At 37.0% G+C, this 16,276-nt stretch overlaps 1 protein-coding gene across 5 annotated transcripts in view; it reads left to right on the forward strand.

Moving 5' to 3' along the window:
- Positions 1–16,276, forward strand: part of Dennd4a (DENN domain containing 4A) — a 109,588-nt gene that overhangs the window by 16,259 nt on the left and 77,053 nt on the right. For all 5 annotated transcript variants that reach the window (XM_048423738.3, XM_048423740.3, XM_048423737.3 and 2 more), the window contains exons 2-3: positions 14,861–14,933; positions 15,540–15,667. The gene's annotated coding sequence lies outside the window, so the exon portion shown is untranslated. The remainder of the gene's footprint in view (positions 1–14,860; positions 14,934–15,539; positions 15,668–16,276) is intronic.

Genomic DNA, 16,276 nt, shown 5'->3' on the forward strand with positions numbered 1-16,276 from the left:
TTTGGTCAACTGAAGCAAGAGACAGTGGATTTGTTAGAAGGTATTAGTTATTCTTCAGAAATGACTGCAAGAGTGAAGAGCTGCATGTTGAGAAAAAATAGGAAACAAACTTTAGGGCTAGACCATAGCCAAAGTGAAAAGCCATGGTTTCCTTTCCCCAAAACTTCATTCACTGCTGCTGCTGGAACATTGTCACTGGGTACAGTAGGCCACTGATTGAAGAAGTGGGTGCGTATTTGGCTTATAAACAACACAAATTGTTTCACAGTTATTGACAGAGATTTCTGTCCCACTCAGTCCTGCAGCCATTCAGCCTCAAAGAAACACACAGAGGCCCACATTAATTAAAAACTGGTTGGCCTATTAGCTCAGGCTGCTTATTAACTCTTATAACTCACATTAACCCATAATTCTTGTCTGTGTTAGCCATGTGGCTTGGTATCTTTTATCAGCAAGATATTCTCATCTTAATTCCTCTGTGTCTGGGTGAGGACTGCAGACTCAGCCTTTCCTCTTCACAGAGTTCTCTTGTTCTCATTGCCCCACCTATCTGGCTACTGGCCAATCAGCATTTTATTAAAGCAATACAACTGACAAATCTTTACACGGTACAAGATCATTGTCCCTCAACACACAGTCGGTCTGCTGAGTGTCCAGAATTATGGTCAATTTATAGTGGGAGCCAGGTGGTAGTGGTGCATACCTTTTTATCCCAGCACTTGGGAGGCAGAGGCAAGTGGATCTCTGTGAGTTCGAGGTCAGCCTGGTCTATACTGCGGGTGCCAGGACAGGCCCCCAAACTATGGAGAAACCCTGTCTCAAAAAACAAAAATAAACAAATAAACAAAAACAAGTTATAGTGGGAAAGTCTTGTGGGTGACAGACTGCCAACTCTTATGCACACATGACCCAAAGAATCCTGATAATGGATTCTAACCTGTTTTTGCAGCACTGGCTCTAGATTTAAATTCTGTGTGAGTGCACTGAACTGACCAGCCAGAGAGCCTGTTAACAAAGTATGGCAAACAAGTATCTAACCTTGTGATTGGTCAAGTTTCTATGATTGGTTCTAGAATCTACTTTCTTTCCAGAGACATGTATCAGATTCTCTGAGTAGAGAAAAGGGCAAGCTCAGGTCTGGACAGTGAGAAGTAAAACTGGCACCTGTTCATTTCAGTAGCCATCTAACCAGTGAGTCAGAGCCATGCTACTGGATCTTTAAGCCTTTTTACCATCATGCATTCAAGTGTGGTCACTAATGTTGCTCAAACCCAAATCAATGCAAAAGCTATAAAATAAAGGATAAATCAAGTCAACCCCACTGTGATTTTTCAAGCACGTTTCTTGGTATCTAATTATTTAAGGTCCGTTGCTTTCCCCCATGTGTAGTGTCTGAGTGGAAGCTTTGGTTTGTCTGGCAGTACATTGCTGAGTGAACTGGTATTTGAACTCTACTCAGATGATTCTAGAACACACAACTGCTCTATTAGAAAAATAAGTCAAGTTTTTATCCATTTCTAATCTGCCTACCTGTCAAATATAAGGTTTTACTATAACCACTTTGGAAAACTGGTATTTATCAAAGTTGAACATGCATATTCCCATGTGCTAGTGATCTCGTTTGTTTTTTATAAGTTTGCATTTATGTGTCAAAGGACATATGCAGCATTTTCTATCCAACTTTAATCACAGTAGCCTAACACTGGAAATAAACCAGATGTCCATTAACAAAAGAATAGGTAAGTAAAGTTGTTCAGATTTGTTTAAAATTGTCATTAAGATGAAAAATGCACAGAAATGTAAACAACCTACTGCTACACAGAACAACTGAGGCAAATTCTCAGAAATGATATAAGGTGAAAAAACAAGCTCCCCCTGCCCAGTGTAGACTGTTTGAGTCCTTCTATGTTCCATTCTTATAATGTTCACAAAGAGAGAAATCTGGCATTAGAATTCAAAATGGTGGTTTTCCAGAAAAATTGAAGGGGCTTTCTGTTCCTGTCAGTATTGTGTTCTTGACACTGGAGGTATTTATAATGGTTAGTGAGGATTCTTGCAGTTGTAGTTTTTTTATGTTTGTTATATTTTAGTTAAAAAGAATGAAATGGGACTGGAGGGATGGCTCAGGGCTAAGAGCACTTGTTGCTTTTGCAGAGGACTGTTTGGTCCCCAGCATCTACATGGTGGCTTACAAGCATCCCTCACTCCCATTTGAGGAAATCAGATGTCCTCTTCTGACACTTCTGTAGCACCTGGCTTGCACATGGTACATACATACATCAAGATACTCATACACATAATAAATCAGAACAATAAAACAAAAGCAGGCCTGTGTATGGACTAAATTGGGGAACAAGGCTAAGTGAGCCCCTCAGGTTGAGTATTGGGTTTTATCTTCACATTTCTGTGTATTTTAGAAAGAGATTGTTAATATTAATTAGATCTTCTAGAGAGGTTCATGACTTCTAAAAGGTTAAGCGCCCACATCATCTATCTCTCTATAAAGACATGCATATACATATAAGTTTTTATTTTATATATTTTATTGTGGATAGCACATTTTTATCATGAGATAGAACCTGACCTCTAAGATCAGACCCTTTTCTTTGGATCCTATCTTTTTACACTTTCTCAGGCTTACTTAAAAAAAAAACTTTTAGGTTTATTTTATTTAAAAAGTGAACAGAATTAAGGGAAGTATGCCAATAACAGTCACTCTGGGGAGAGTGATTGGGGATGAAGGCCAGAGAGAAGACAACTGTGAAAGCAGGCCTCAGAGACTGGAGAGATGGCTCCATTTCCCTCCTAGGATGACTGTGCTTCCTTACTTCGCGCTGTCTTCATCTCATCCCAGTCAGGCTTCCCTCACAGTAACACTTACTGAAATGACTGCCCAAGTTCACTGTGATTGGATGCTTGTTAATCTAGTAGTTAAATCCTCTTAGGATGGAAGTGGGGTGAGAGTGCACAACTGTAGAGGACTGGTTTACTCATGGCTCTCCTTCCATGATATGTTTCTGTCACTGGCCTGTTTGGGGGCTCCTGTTTTATTTTGTTTTAAGTTCTTTGTTCCTGCATCTTCATTATCTTCCCTTCTCCTCTTAGGTATCCATTCTAATATGACCATGATATCATCCTAAAATATCTTTGGAAACCATAGTGTGGTTTGTATGTGCATGTGATCTCAGTTCATATCAATACTATTTTGCTTTGGATTCCCTTCGGGTTTTTAACTGTGCCATTACATTTCTATTTCATAGTTTTGCTTGCTACATAAGATTCATGATCTACCATCTTTTAAAATTATTCTTTTAATTACAGCTATCATGGTTTGTTTATTTATCTATTCAACAAACATTGAATGCTGTTCATCAGGCACTATTGTCAGTGTAGAGCAGTTTTGCTTTACAACAGAAAACTCCCAAACCTCAAAGAACTTATAAGATCTTGTGCAAAGAAAGAGAATAAATAGTAGTGAATAAATTATATAGTATGCTCGATAATAGCTAAGAATAGTAGTATACACCATTAATCCCAGCATTTAGGACAGACAGAAGCAGGCAGATATTTGTGAGTTCAGTTCCAGCTTGGTCTACATAGCAAGTTCCAGGCCAGCCAGGGCTACATAGTGAGACCCTGCCTCAAAAACTCTGTGTGTGTGTGTGTGTGTGTGTGTGTGTACGTACATACATAATACATACATACATACATATATATAGCCAGGCAGTGTGACGCACACCTTTAATCCCAGAAATTAGGAGGCAGAGGCAGGCGGATCTCTGTGAGTTCAAGGCCAGCCGGGTCTATAAAGCTAGTTCCAATATGGCCAAGGCTACACAGAGAAACCCTGTCTCAAAAAACAAAACAAAACCTAACCCCCCAAATCCAATATATATATATATATATATATATATATATATATATATATATATATATAATGCTGTAGAGTAAAAATGCTAAAATGAGAAAGTTAAAGAAGAGACTGTGTCATAAATATTCCAAGTTTAAAATTTGTACTAGAGATTTCTAGTGACTACATAAGAGTACATACAGTGTACATGCTAACAAGGAAGTGGGTTTGGACTTAAGGTGGAGGATGATAAAACATAAATACATAGGTAGAGTCATAACATGGACATTTTGGATCTTAGGGCTGGTGATATAAATTTGAGGCTAAACACTTTCTTAGTCTAGTAGGTATTTGTCTCGTGTTAGTCTGGTTATTAGCTTAGTAGATATACTTTGTTTCGGGCTGGGCTGGTCCTTCAGAATGTTTAGGAAGAATCACCTTTGGGCTGACAAGGTGACTTAGTAAGTAAGGGTGCCTGCTGATGAGTTGCAGGCCCACATGGTGAAAGAACCAACTCCTACTAGTTGTCCACATGAGCGAGGTGTCATGAGCATGCATACACACACACACACGTACATATATATACACACACTAAGTAAATAAATAAAATGTAGGAGGTTTTTGTTTGTTTTTGTTTGGGATCACCTGTCCTCACTAAGCTGATCTGAGTAGGCTGCAGTGTCAAGAGATCTGGGGAAAGGAATTTCAGGCCCTGCTCTGCTCCCGATGGTTTGTGCCACTATGCACATATCAAATTAGCCTTCCTGGAATTTAATTTTCTCATTAAATAAATGGTAGGATCAAACCAAATGATTTTAAAGGTCCTTCCCTTTAAATTCTGAACATAAAGGAATTTCTGTTAACCTTTTAAAGGAAATTGGATATAAATAATCTTTAGATCAATAGTTTGATTTAAAAATTTTAGTTTTGTGACAATTTTTTCTTTATAAATTAGAAAAAAATGCCTACTACAACTTCTTTAAAATTTATTTCTCTGTCTGTCTGTCTGCTTCCCTGCCTGCCTTTCTTCCTCCCTTCCTTTCTTTGTTTTCTTGAGACTAAGTCTCACTCTATAGCCCTGGCTGGCTTAAAACTTACCATGAAGACCAGGTTGGCCTCACAGAAATGTGCCTGCCTCTGCCTCCTGAGCGTTGGGAACAAAGCTGTATGCGATTACAGTCAGCCTTTCTAATTTAACACACACACACACACACGCGCACGCACACACACACACACACACACACGTCATTATTATGTGTAGTTCCTGGCTGTGCGATAGCACAGGAAAGCTTTTGTTCTTTTGTCTGACTATAACTTATAACTATAACTTACATCTGTTGACTAATTTTTCCTCATTGTCTCTTTCTCCTACTTTCTCCAGTAACTACTATCCTACTGTCAGGCTCTATGAAATCATCTCAAGAATGTTTTGTTTAACAGATAAACAAAAATAAGAATAATAAAAATTAAAACAACGTTTAACAGAATAGAATTAGTTTGGAGAGTAAAATCACACCTGGACATAGTTCTTAGCACTAGGAAAGCTGAAGCAGGAGGATTGCCTGAAGTTCAAGGCCAGTTTGGGCTACAGAGTGAGAGACTCATCACAAACAAACAAACAACAACAACAGCAAAATAGGCCAGACTGTGGTGGCACATTCCTTTAGTTCTAAGCAGGCAGAGACCAACAGATCTCTAAATTCGAGGCCAGCCTGGTCTACAGAATGAGTTCCAGGACAGCCAAAACTACACACTGAAAACGTGTTTGAAAACCAAACCAAACCAAAAAAAAAAAAAAATCATAAAATCAACACCAACATCCCCATCCATAAAATCAGTTTTAAGTAATTTCAGAATATATGAGAGATCATTCTAATTCACAGTGCTGTTCACACTTGTCAAGTGTGCTCATTTTCCTATATCATCACTAGTGCTGGGCTTGTTTTATTTTCATTTGTTCAATTTAATTTAGAACCCCAAAGTCTAATTATTTGCAAGAGTCATGGTTCTTCCAAGGATTTTGGTATTTGTATGTTTTCTGGTTTTTTTTTTAAACAGTGTGTGTATTTTGCTTGTATATGTATCTGTTTACTTTATGCATGCTTAGTGCCCACAGAGGCCAGAAGAAGGCATTGTATCCCAGGAACTAGGGTTGCAGACTTTTTAAATGAATGACAACAAAATTAGAATCAAACCTGGGTTCTTTGAAATAGCAGCCAGTGCTCTTAATCGTGGGAGCCATCTATCTAGTCCCTTTTTATTTCTTTTTAACAGTATTTGTGCATGTGTATCTGTGCATATGCCACAGTGCATCTGTAGAGGTCAGAAAAGCTTGTGGGGATTTTCTCCTTTACCATGGGGATCCTAGAGATGAATTCAGGATTTTTTTTTTTTTCGAGACAGGGTTTATCTGTGTAACAGCCCTGGCTGCCCCGGAACTTGCACTGTAGACCAAGCTGGCCACGAACTCATAGAGATTCACCTGCCTTTGCCTCCTGAGTGCTGGGATTAAATGTGTGTGTGACCAGTTGTTTTTTTTTTCTTTGTGTGTGTGTGAAAAAGGGATTCTTGTAGCCCCAGCTGGTCTCAGACCCCCTATTCAGCCAACAATGGCCCTCTGCTTCTCTCTGCTCCCTGGACACTGACTCTTAGTGATTAGGTTTCTGTTTGAAGTGTTTATTTTTAGTTTTTAATCATCTAATATGCCATATAAAAATTTTAAATTACACTAATCGTTATTAGATAGAAGGGTAAGGGAATTCTCAAGGTAGTTTTCAAGGATTCCGAGTCCATTTTGTGTTTTTTACAATGTGTAGGGAAAATTGGAAAGGGTTTTTTGTTTGTTTGTTTGTTTGTTTTAGTCGTAAAGCCTTTTTAAATGGATGGTGACAGATGGGTAAGAAATTAGAATGTTCAACATTGATCAAATGAGAGAATTTTAAATTTATATTTTAAGGCAGAATTGGACTTCTATGTGGTTTGTTTACATCTGTAAAGAGAGGAGTGGCCAGATACTGTGTTATCTAAGAGAAACAGATCATTCCACTGTTGCAGGCAGTTCATGTTAGCTTCCATATAGCAAATGCAGATGCTAGTCCAAAGAGGAAGTAAAAAGGTAGAGAATTAGGGGTAGTGTGCAAGGGGGAAATTAAGTAAAAGAAGACTGTGCAAGAAAGGAAATTTAAAATCAAACTTCCTTTTCATGCTGGTGAGCCAGGACACTTGGATTTCAGACAGTGCTGGTTGCAGATGACTTTCAGCTTAAGATTGGTGGCTGATTTTTTTTTTTTTTTTGCAGGTAATCTAGATTTCACGGTTGACAATGGTAAATTTCAGTAATCTTAAGAGAATATGTGTAACATTAAAAATTTTCATGGATGCCTTTTCCTCATATCAGTGTAGTCACTTTTCATCTCTACTTCCTCTTTTTTTTAATGATTTAATTAATTAACTATTTTGGGGGGTTGTCCTGGGCATCTAACCCAGTGCTCAGTGTGTTGGCCAGTGCTCACTACCTGCAGAGCTGTATTCCAGCACTTTAGTTTACTCTCCTCTTCTTAATTTCTTTTAAAAAAAATTTATTATTTTTTATTTTATTTATTTTATTTATGTGGACAATTTGCTTTTCTTCTACCATATGGGTCCTGGCCATGGGACTCAAGTCATTAACAGTAGTAGGCTTGCTGAGCTGTCTCACTGGCCCTCCTTTTTTTTTTTTTAAATTCTTCTCATATCTTTTAATTCAACTTATTCCTTTCCCCCCATTTACTCTCTGGTATAAGTTTTGTTATTCATTCCTTTTCTTTTGTCAAGTTTATCTTGAACCTTTATATACTAACATTTTGCTTAGGGAAGCCTAGGTTCACTAACAAGCAGTAGTTCCCTCAAGGACTCTCTTATCTTACATCCTTGAATATGAAGTATAGTATAGTAGAACTCCAAAGTAAAAGTCATAGATTGACTTATTTGGTTATAGGCAGGCTGCTATACTGTAATTAAAAAATTCTTCAATTATAAAAGGAGTAATTGAAACAAAGTCTCCATGGACTCTCATTGCTCTAAAATCTCATCATTCTGTGATGTTTTCACTTTCCTGTTGCTACTGTTTTGACCTCACTCATTACTAAGTGTTCACACACCTGCCATGTGTTTCTAACTGCTATAATAGAAGACACAGAAATCATAGCAGTCTTTGATTGTCTGTAGTCTATCTGGAGACAAGTGACTGTGCATTAAAACTCTGTATTTCCAGTCTGATCTTGTTCTGTCGAGAACAGATCCATATTCCCAAGACAATACAAGCTATTTCCTCTCTGGCCTAATTACTAGATGAGGGGCAAAATTGCTCCTGAACACAAGATCACTTTTCTAGTTCTTTCTCACCTGAGTTCCCATTGTAGCTGTTCTGTAGCATTTTTGTTGCCTGTTTGTTTCCAGTCTGTAGTTTCTCTATAATGGGAATATTTATCTTAAAACTGAGGAGTCTGGTCTTCATTGTGAGTGGCTAGATGATCACTGTCAGTGATTGTCTGTGTACGTGTGCATGCCTTTGTATATGTTTGTAGAATCATGATGAAAAGGAATGGCTCTAGCCTGGCTGAGTGAATGTGACCCACTGATCTTCTGTGCCATAAAAAATTCCTTATACTTTGGTTGATTTCTGCACACTTTTGTAAGGAACTGTTGCTTTAGGAAATATCTTTTACTTTCATGATTTGTGTGTGTGTGTGTATAACCATGCTAAAGAAGATAGGGATGGAGGTGGTGTCTAAAGGAAAGTGTATGTAGTTAGGAGATGGTGCTATGACATGTGTGCTTCTTGTGCAGAAAGGACATTGTATCTTTTTTCCTTTTTTATTGATTTTTATTGAGATCTACATTTTTCTCTGCTCCCCTCCCTTTTTTTCCCCTCCCCTTTCAACCCTCTCCCATGGTCCCTGTGCTCCCAATTGACTCAGGAGATCTTGTCTTTTTCTCCTTCCCATGTAGATTAGATCCATGTATGTCTCTCTTAGGGTCCTCATCGTTGTCTAGGTTCACTGGGATTGTGATTTGTAGGTTGGTTTTCTTTGTTTTATGTTTAAAAACCACTTATGAGTGAGTACATGTGACAATTGTCTTTCTGGGTCTGGTTTACCTCACTCAAAATGATGTTTTCTAGCTCCATCCATTTGCCCACAAATTTCAAGATGTCGTTATTTTTTTCTGCTGTGTAGTATTCCATTGTATAAATGTACCACATTTTCCTTATTCATTCTTCAGTCAAGGGGCATTTAGGTTGTTTCCAGGTTCTAGCTATGACTAACAATGCTGCTGCGAATATAGTTGAGCACATGTCCTTGTGGCACGATTTAGCATCCTTTGGATATATACTCAAAAGTGGTATTGCTGGGTCTTGAGGAAGGTTGTTTCCTAATTTTCTGGGATTCCCATACTGATATCCAAAGGTCTGTACCAGCTTGCACTCACACCAGCAATGGAGGAGTATTCCTTTTACCCTACAACCTCTCCAGCATAAGTTGTCATCAGTGTTTTTGATCTTGGCCATTCTTACAGGTGTAAGATGGAATCTCAGAGTTGTTTTCATTTGCATTTCTCTGATGACTAGGGATATTGAACATTTCCTTAAGTGTCTTTCAGCCATTTTATATTCCTCTGTTGAGAGTTCTCTGTTTAGGTCTATACTCCATTTTTTATTGGATTATTTTTTCTTTTGATGACCAATTTCTTGAGTTCTTTGTATATTTTGGAGATGAGACCTCTGTCTGATTTGGGGTTAATGAGGATCTTTTCCCATTCTGTAGACTGTCTTTTTGTCTTGTTGACCTTGTCATTGAAGCTTTTCAGTTTCGGGAGGTCCAATTTATTAATTGTTTCTCTCAATGTCTGTGATACTGGGGTTATATTTAGGAAGTGGTCTCCTGTGCCAGTGCATTCAAGTGTACTTCCCACTTTCTCTTCTATAAGGTTCAGTGTGGCTGGCTTTATGTTGAGGTCTTTGATACATTTGGACTTGAGTTTTGTGCATGTTGATAGATAAGGATCTATTTTCATTCTTCTACATGTTGATATCCAGGTATGCCAGCACCATTTGTTAAATATGCTTTTTTCTCATTTGATATTCTTTGCTTCTTTGTAAAAAATTAGATGTTTGAAATGTGTGGATTAATATCCAGGTCTTCAGTTTGGTTCCATTGGTCCTCCTTTCTGTTTTTATGCCAATACCAGACTGTTTTCAGTACTGTAGCTCTACAGTAGAGTTTGAAGTTAGGGATTGTGATGCCTACAGAAGTTCTTTTATTGTACAGGATTGTTTTTGCTATCCTGGGTTTTTTTTTTTTTTTTTTTTTTTTGCTTTTCCATATGAAGTTGAGTACTGTTCTTTCAAGGTCTGTGAAGAATTTTGTTGGGATTTTGATGGGCATTGCATTGAATCTATAGATTGCTTTTGGCAAGATTGACATTTTTGTCATGTTAATTCTACCTACACAAGAGCATGGGAGAGCTTTCCACTTTCTGGTGTCTTCTTCAATTTCTTTCTTCAAAGATTTAAAGTTCTTGTCATACAAGTCTTCCACTTGTTTGGTTAGAGTTACTACAAGATATTTTATGCTATTTGTGGCTATTGTAAAGGGTGATGTTTCTCTGATTTCTTTCTCAGCCCATTTATCATCTGTGTAAAGGAGGGCTACTGATTTTTTTTTTAGTTAATCTTGTATCCTGCTCCATTACTGAAGGTGTTTATGAGTTGTAGAAGTTCCTTGGTAGAATTTTTGGGCCCATTTATCATAAACTATCACATCATCAGCAAATAATGAGAGTTTGACTTCTTTTTTTCTGTTTTATTTCCCCTTGATCCCCTTTTGGTGTCTTATTGCTCTAGCTAGAACCTCAAGGACTATATTGAATAGATATGGAGAGAGTGGACAACCTTGTCTTGTTCTTGGTTTCAGTGGGATTGCTGGGAGTTTCTCTCCATTTAGTTTGATGTTGGCTGTTGGCTTGCTGTATATTGCCTTAATTATGTTTAAATATGTTCCGTGTATCCTTGCTTTCTCCAAGACCTTTATCATGAAGGGATGTTGTATTTTGTTGAAAGCTTTTTCAGCATCTAATGAGATAATCATAGGGTTTTTATTTTTCAGTTTGTTTATATGGTGGATTACATTGACAGATTTTCGTATGTTGAACCATCCCTGCATCTCTGGGATGAAGCCGATTTGATCATGGTGGATGATGGTTCTGATGTGTTTTTTGGATTCAATTTGCCAGTATTTTATTTTGTATTTTTACATCAATGTTCATGAGTGAAATTGGTCTGTAATTCTCTTTTTAGTGATGTTTTTCTGTGGTTTGTGTATCAGGGTAATTATAGCCTCATAAAAAGAGTTTGGCAATGTTCCTTCTGTTTCTATTGTGTGGAACAATTTGAAGAGTATTGGTATTAGTTCTTCTTTGAAAATCTTGTAGAATTCTGAGCTGAAACCAGAATTTTTTTAAATGACTGTTTCTATTTCTTTAGCAGTTATAGTCTGTTTAATTTCCTTATCTGATCTTGATTTAATTTTGGTAAGTGATATTTATCCAGAAAGTTGTCCATTTCCTTTAGGTTTTCCAATTTTGTGGAGTACAGGTTTTTGAAATATGACATGATGATTCTTTGAATTTCCTCTGTGTCTGTTGTTATGTCCCCTTTTTCATTTCCAATTTTGTTAATTTGAATATTCTCTCTCTGCCTTGAATAAAGGTTTGTCTATTTTGTTGATTTTATTGAAGAACCAGTTCTTTGTCCCATTGATTATTTGTATTGTTTCCTTTGTTTCTATTTTGTTGATTTCAGCTCTCAATTTGATTATTTCCTGCCATCTAGTTCTCTTGGGTGAGTTTGCTTCCTTTTGTTCTAAAGTTTTCAAATGTTCTGTTTATTCACTAGTGTGGGATTTTCCCAGCTTCTTTATGTAGACATTTAGTGCTATGAACTTTCCTCTTAACACTGCTTTCATTGTGTCCCATAAATTTGGGTATGTTGTGTGGTTATTTTCATTGAATTTTATGAAGTCTTTAATCTTTCCATTTATTTCTTCCTTGACCCATTGATTATTTAGATGAGTATTGTTTAATTTCCATGTGTTTGTGGGTTTTCTGGAAGTAGTGTTGCTGTTGACTTCTAGTTTTAAGCCATGGTGATCTGATAAGATACATGAGGTTGTTCCAAATTTTTGGTATCTGTTGAAGTTTGTTTTGTTACTGAGTATGTGGTCAATTTTTGAGAATGTTCTATGAGGTGCTGAAAAGAAGGTATATTCTTTTATGTTTGGATGGAATATTCTGTAGATTTCTTTTTAGTCTATTTGATTCACAACATATGTTAGTTCCCTTATTTCTCTGTTAATTTTTTGGTCTGACTCACCTGTCCAGTGGTGAGAGTGGAGTGTTGAAGTCACCCACTATTATTGTGTGGGGTTCAATGTATGATTTAAGCTTTAGAAGTGTTTCCTTTACATATGAGGGTGCTCTTGTATTGGGGGTATAGATGTTCAGTATTGAGATTTCCTCTTGATGGATTTTTTTTCTGAAATGTCCTTTCATTTTGATGAAATGTCCTTCTTTGTCTCTTTTGATTGATTTTAGTTTGAAGTCTTTGTTTTTGTTAGATAATAGAATAGCTACACCCACTTGTTTCTTAGGTCCAGTTGATTGGAAAAAAATTTCCCAACCCTTTTCTCTGAGGCAATGTCTGTCTTTGAGGTTGAGTTGTGTTTCTTGTATGCAGCAGAAGGATGAATTCTGTTTTTGTATCGAATCTGTTAGCCCGTGTCTTTTTATAGGTGAGTTGAGTACATTTACATTAAGGCATATTAATGACCAGTGATTGCTATCTCCTGTTAATTTAGTTTTGTTGTTGGTGATGTTAATTTGTGTGTTTTCCCCTTCTTTGGGATTTGCTACTATGAGATCATCAATTGTCTGTGTTTTTGTTGATGTAGCCAACTTTCTTGGGTTGGAGTTTTCTTTCTAGTACTTTGTGTAGGGCTGGGTTTGTGGCTAGGTGTTGGTTAAATCTGGTTTTGTCATGGAATATCTTGTTTTGTCCTTCTGTGGTGATTGAAAGTTTTGCTGGATGTAGTAGTCTGGGCTGGCATCCATGCTCTCTTAATGTCTGCATAATGCTTGACCAGCTCCTGCTGGCTTTCATTGTCTCTGTTGAGAAGTCAGGTGTAATTCTGATAGGTTTGCCTTTATATGTTACTTGGCCTTTTTCCTTTGCAGCTCTTAATATCCTTTCTTTATTCTGTATGTTAAGTGTTTTGAGTATAATGTGGCAAGGGAACTTTTTTTTTTGATCCATTCTATTTGGTGTTCTGTATGCTTCTTGTATCTTCATAGGCATATCTTTCTTTAAGTTGGGAAAATTTTCTTCTGTGATTTTGTTAAATATATTTTCTGTGCTTTTGAGTTGAAGTTCTCTTTCTTCTTTACCTATTATTCTTAGGTTTGGTCTTTTTATGGTGTCCCATATTTTCTGTATATTTTGTATTAAGCTTTTGTTAGATTAATGTTTTCTTTGACTGATGAATCTATTTCCTCTATTGTATCCTCAGTGCTTGAGATTCTCTCTCCCATCTCTTATATTCTGCTGTTTGTGCTTGCATTTGTGGTTCCTAATTATTTTCTCATGATTTCTGCTTCTATAATTCCCTTGGCTTGTGTTTTTTTATTGTCTCTATTTCAGTTTTCAAGTCTTGAATAGTTTCTTTCATATGTTTGATTGCTTTTTTCTTTAAGGGATTTGTTGCTGTTTTCCAATTTTTTTGTTTGTCTTTTCCTCCATTTCATTAAGGGATTTTCTAATTTCCTCTTTAAGAGTCTCAAACATCCTCCTGAAGTTATCTTTTAGGTAATTTTCTTCTGCTTCATCTGTATTTGGTTGTCCATGTCTTGCTGTTGTAGGGTCACTAGATTTTACTGGTGTCATGTTGCTCTTCATGGTGTTGCATGTGCTCTTACCTTGTCTACTCATCTTTTCCTCTGCTTGGTGTAGTTGGGGCTGTCTGTGACTCTGGTGATCAATCTCCCAGGTGCCAGTGGATTCAAGGCTCAGATGGTTGCTCCTTGTGGTGCAGTCAGTGCCATGGTTCCAGTTATTCGTTGTTCACTCTGTGCTTTTGGAAGTCGCTCAGCGCTCCCATGGAGTTCGCTGTCTCAGGCCTGTTGTGGCCTTGGTTGCCAGCTCAGATCTGTTTCTGTAAATGTCCATGATCTGAATCTGCTTCTGTAGAGGTCTCTGGCTCTGGGTTTGGTCTCTGGTCTCTGGCAAAGGTCTCTGGCTCTGTTCTACTCCCTCAGAAGACCCAGACTCGGGTGTGCCCTGGCTCAGGCCTATTCCATCGGAGGTCCCAGACTTATGCCTAGATCCATAGAGGTCCTGTCTCAGGCCTAGTTCTTCAGATGTTCCAAACTGTGACTTGGACCCACAGGGGTCCTGGATCAAGACTACTCCCTCTAACCTCCCAGATTCACACTGGACCAGCAGTTGTCTTTTTATTATCCTGTCCCTGTTGTATCTCTTGTTAAGGATTGATATGCTAATTATATTAAGATAGTTGTGGATATTTATAATAAAGGAAAAATCTTTTGAACATTGGTCTTATTTGAAACACATATATGGAACTTTTCTGTGTCTACTTTTGAATTGGTTAAGTAGGTATTTTTGCCTTATGAATGAGACTCTGTACACAGGTGTCCTAGGAGCAGACATTTAAAATTATTTCACTTCCCTTGCTTTCCCACACATGTACTTTTATTCCATTTGTTATCTGCTTTCTCTTTCACTCTTCTGGATCAATTTCTTTTCAAGTTTGTATCTATTCTTGACTAAAATGTGCTTTTTGAATAGACTGGTATTTATCTAAAGATTATTATTAGTGTAACTTTAAGTATCCACAGCTATATTGGGGAAAATATTTTATAGAATTAATTTAACCTCAGTCTGTATTCTTTTCAATACAGTATTTCTCAGTCTCGAGGCCTGAAGAATTCACATTTGGGAATTGCTGTTTTCCATCAGAAACTCCAGTAATGTGTGAGTAGTTTTTGTTTTTCATTGTGATTTGTTCCAGTTGGCTTTTTTTGTGTTAATCATGGGAAATTTAATTTTCCATAACTTTAAGAATCTGTGATATACTCATTGAATGATAGTTGTAAGTAACAGCCGATACAGAATAATTTATTGAAAGATGTTTTAAGATGTCTCTTGGAAGGAGTATAATGCATAGTCTGAAATCCCTGCATTCAGGAAGATGAGGCAGGAGGCTTGTGAGTTCAAATCTAGCAGAATTTTTTTATATTTAATCAACTGGCCTATTGTGGTACTGATCATTTTCATATATAAGTTTGAGTGTGTGATTATCATATAATATCTAAAAATTTCAGTAGTAGTTGATTTTTTTAATAGCCTAGAAGATCTTAAACTCACTATCCTCAGCCCCCTATAAGCTGGGGTCATAAGTGTCTGTCACTATACCTGGCACTGGTAGTTACTTTGCAAAACTTAAGTATTCATAATCATATATATATATATGTTGCTATGTATATATACACATAATATATACTGATATATATGTATATAATGATATGTATGTTTATAAAGTTTCCTCAGATGTTCACTCTCGCCTTTTCTTGTCTTTAGAAGCAGTCTTGGTAGCACATGCTTAGCTACTTTGACCTAATGGAGTGAGATAAGAAATAAAAAGCATCTGGATTGGCCAGAGATTAAAAGGGAGAAAACAAAGCAATCTCCCATTAGTTGATGAATGGGTAAGAGCCTTCTTGTAATGCCTTTCCAATTTAGTTATCTTATGTTTTTTATAAGTAGAGTGTACATTCTTCTTGTTTTCTATTTTCAAGGAAAATAGATTCTATTTAAAGGATATAATCAGGCTGGGCAATGTATTCATCTTAGTGGTAGTGTGTTTACCTTGTTATCTGCAAGATGCTGGCTTTCATCCCCAGCACTTTAGAATATTAGACTACTTAGCCTGGTCTTGGATTTACTGAGGTACAAATATATCTTGTATGAAAACCCTCTGGGTTCAGCATAGTGGTACATATTTTTAATCCCAGCACTTGGGAGACAGAGGCAGTTGAATCTCTGTGAGTTTAAGGTGAGCCTGGTCTTCATAGTAAGTTTATGTACAGCCAGAGCTACGTAGTAAGATCCTCTGTCTTGGAGGGAAAAAAAAGGAAGAAAAATTTCTGAAGGTGCTATCATACGCCATAAATCATTCTTAAAATAAGTAAAATACTATCAAAGAAGACATAATAAATCTTAATATAGTATTTTTATTAATTTTTTAAAGAATTTCTTCAAGTATATTTTGATCACCTTCACCTTGTACTCCTCTCCCAGGTATATAAAAGAGACCT

This window comes from Myodes glareolus, chromosome 4, assembly GCF_982192425.1.
Source record: "Myodes glareolus chromosome 4, mMyoGla1.1, whole genome shotgun sequence".
NCBI classification, from domain to species: Eukaryota; Metazoa; Chordata; class Mammalia; order Rodentia; family Cricetidae; genus Myodes; species Myodes glareolus.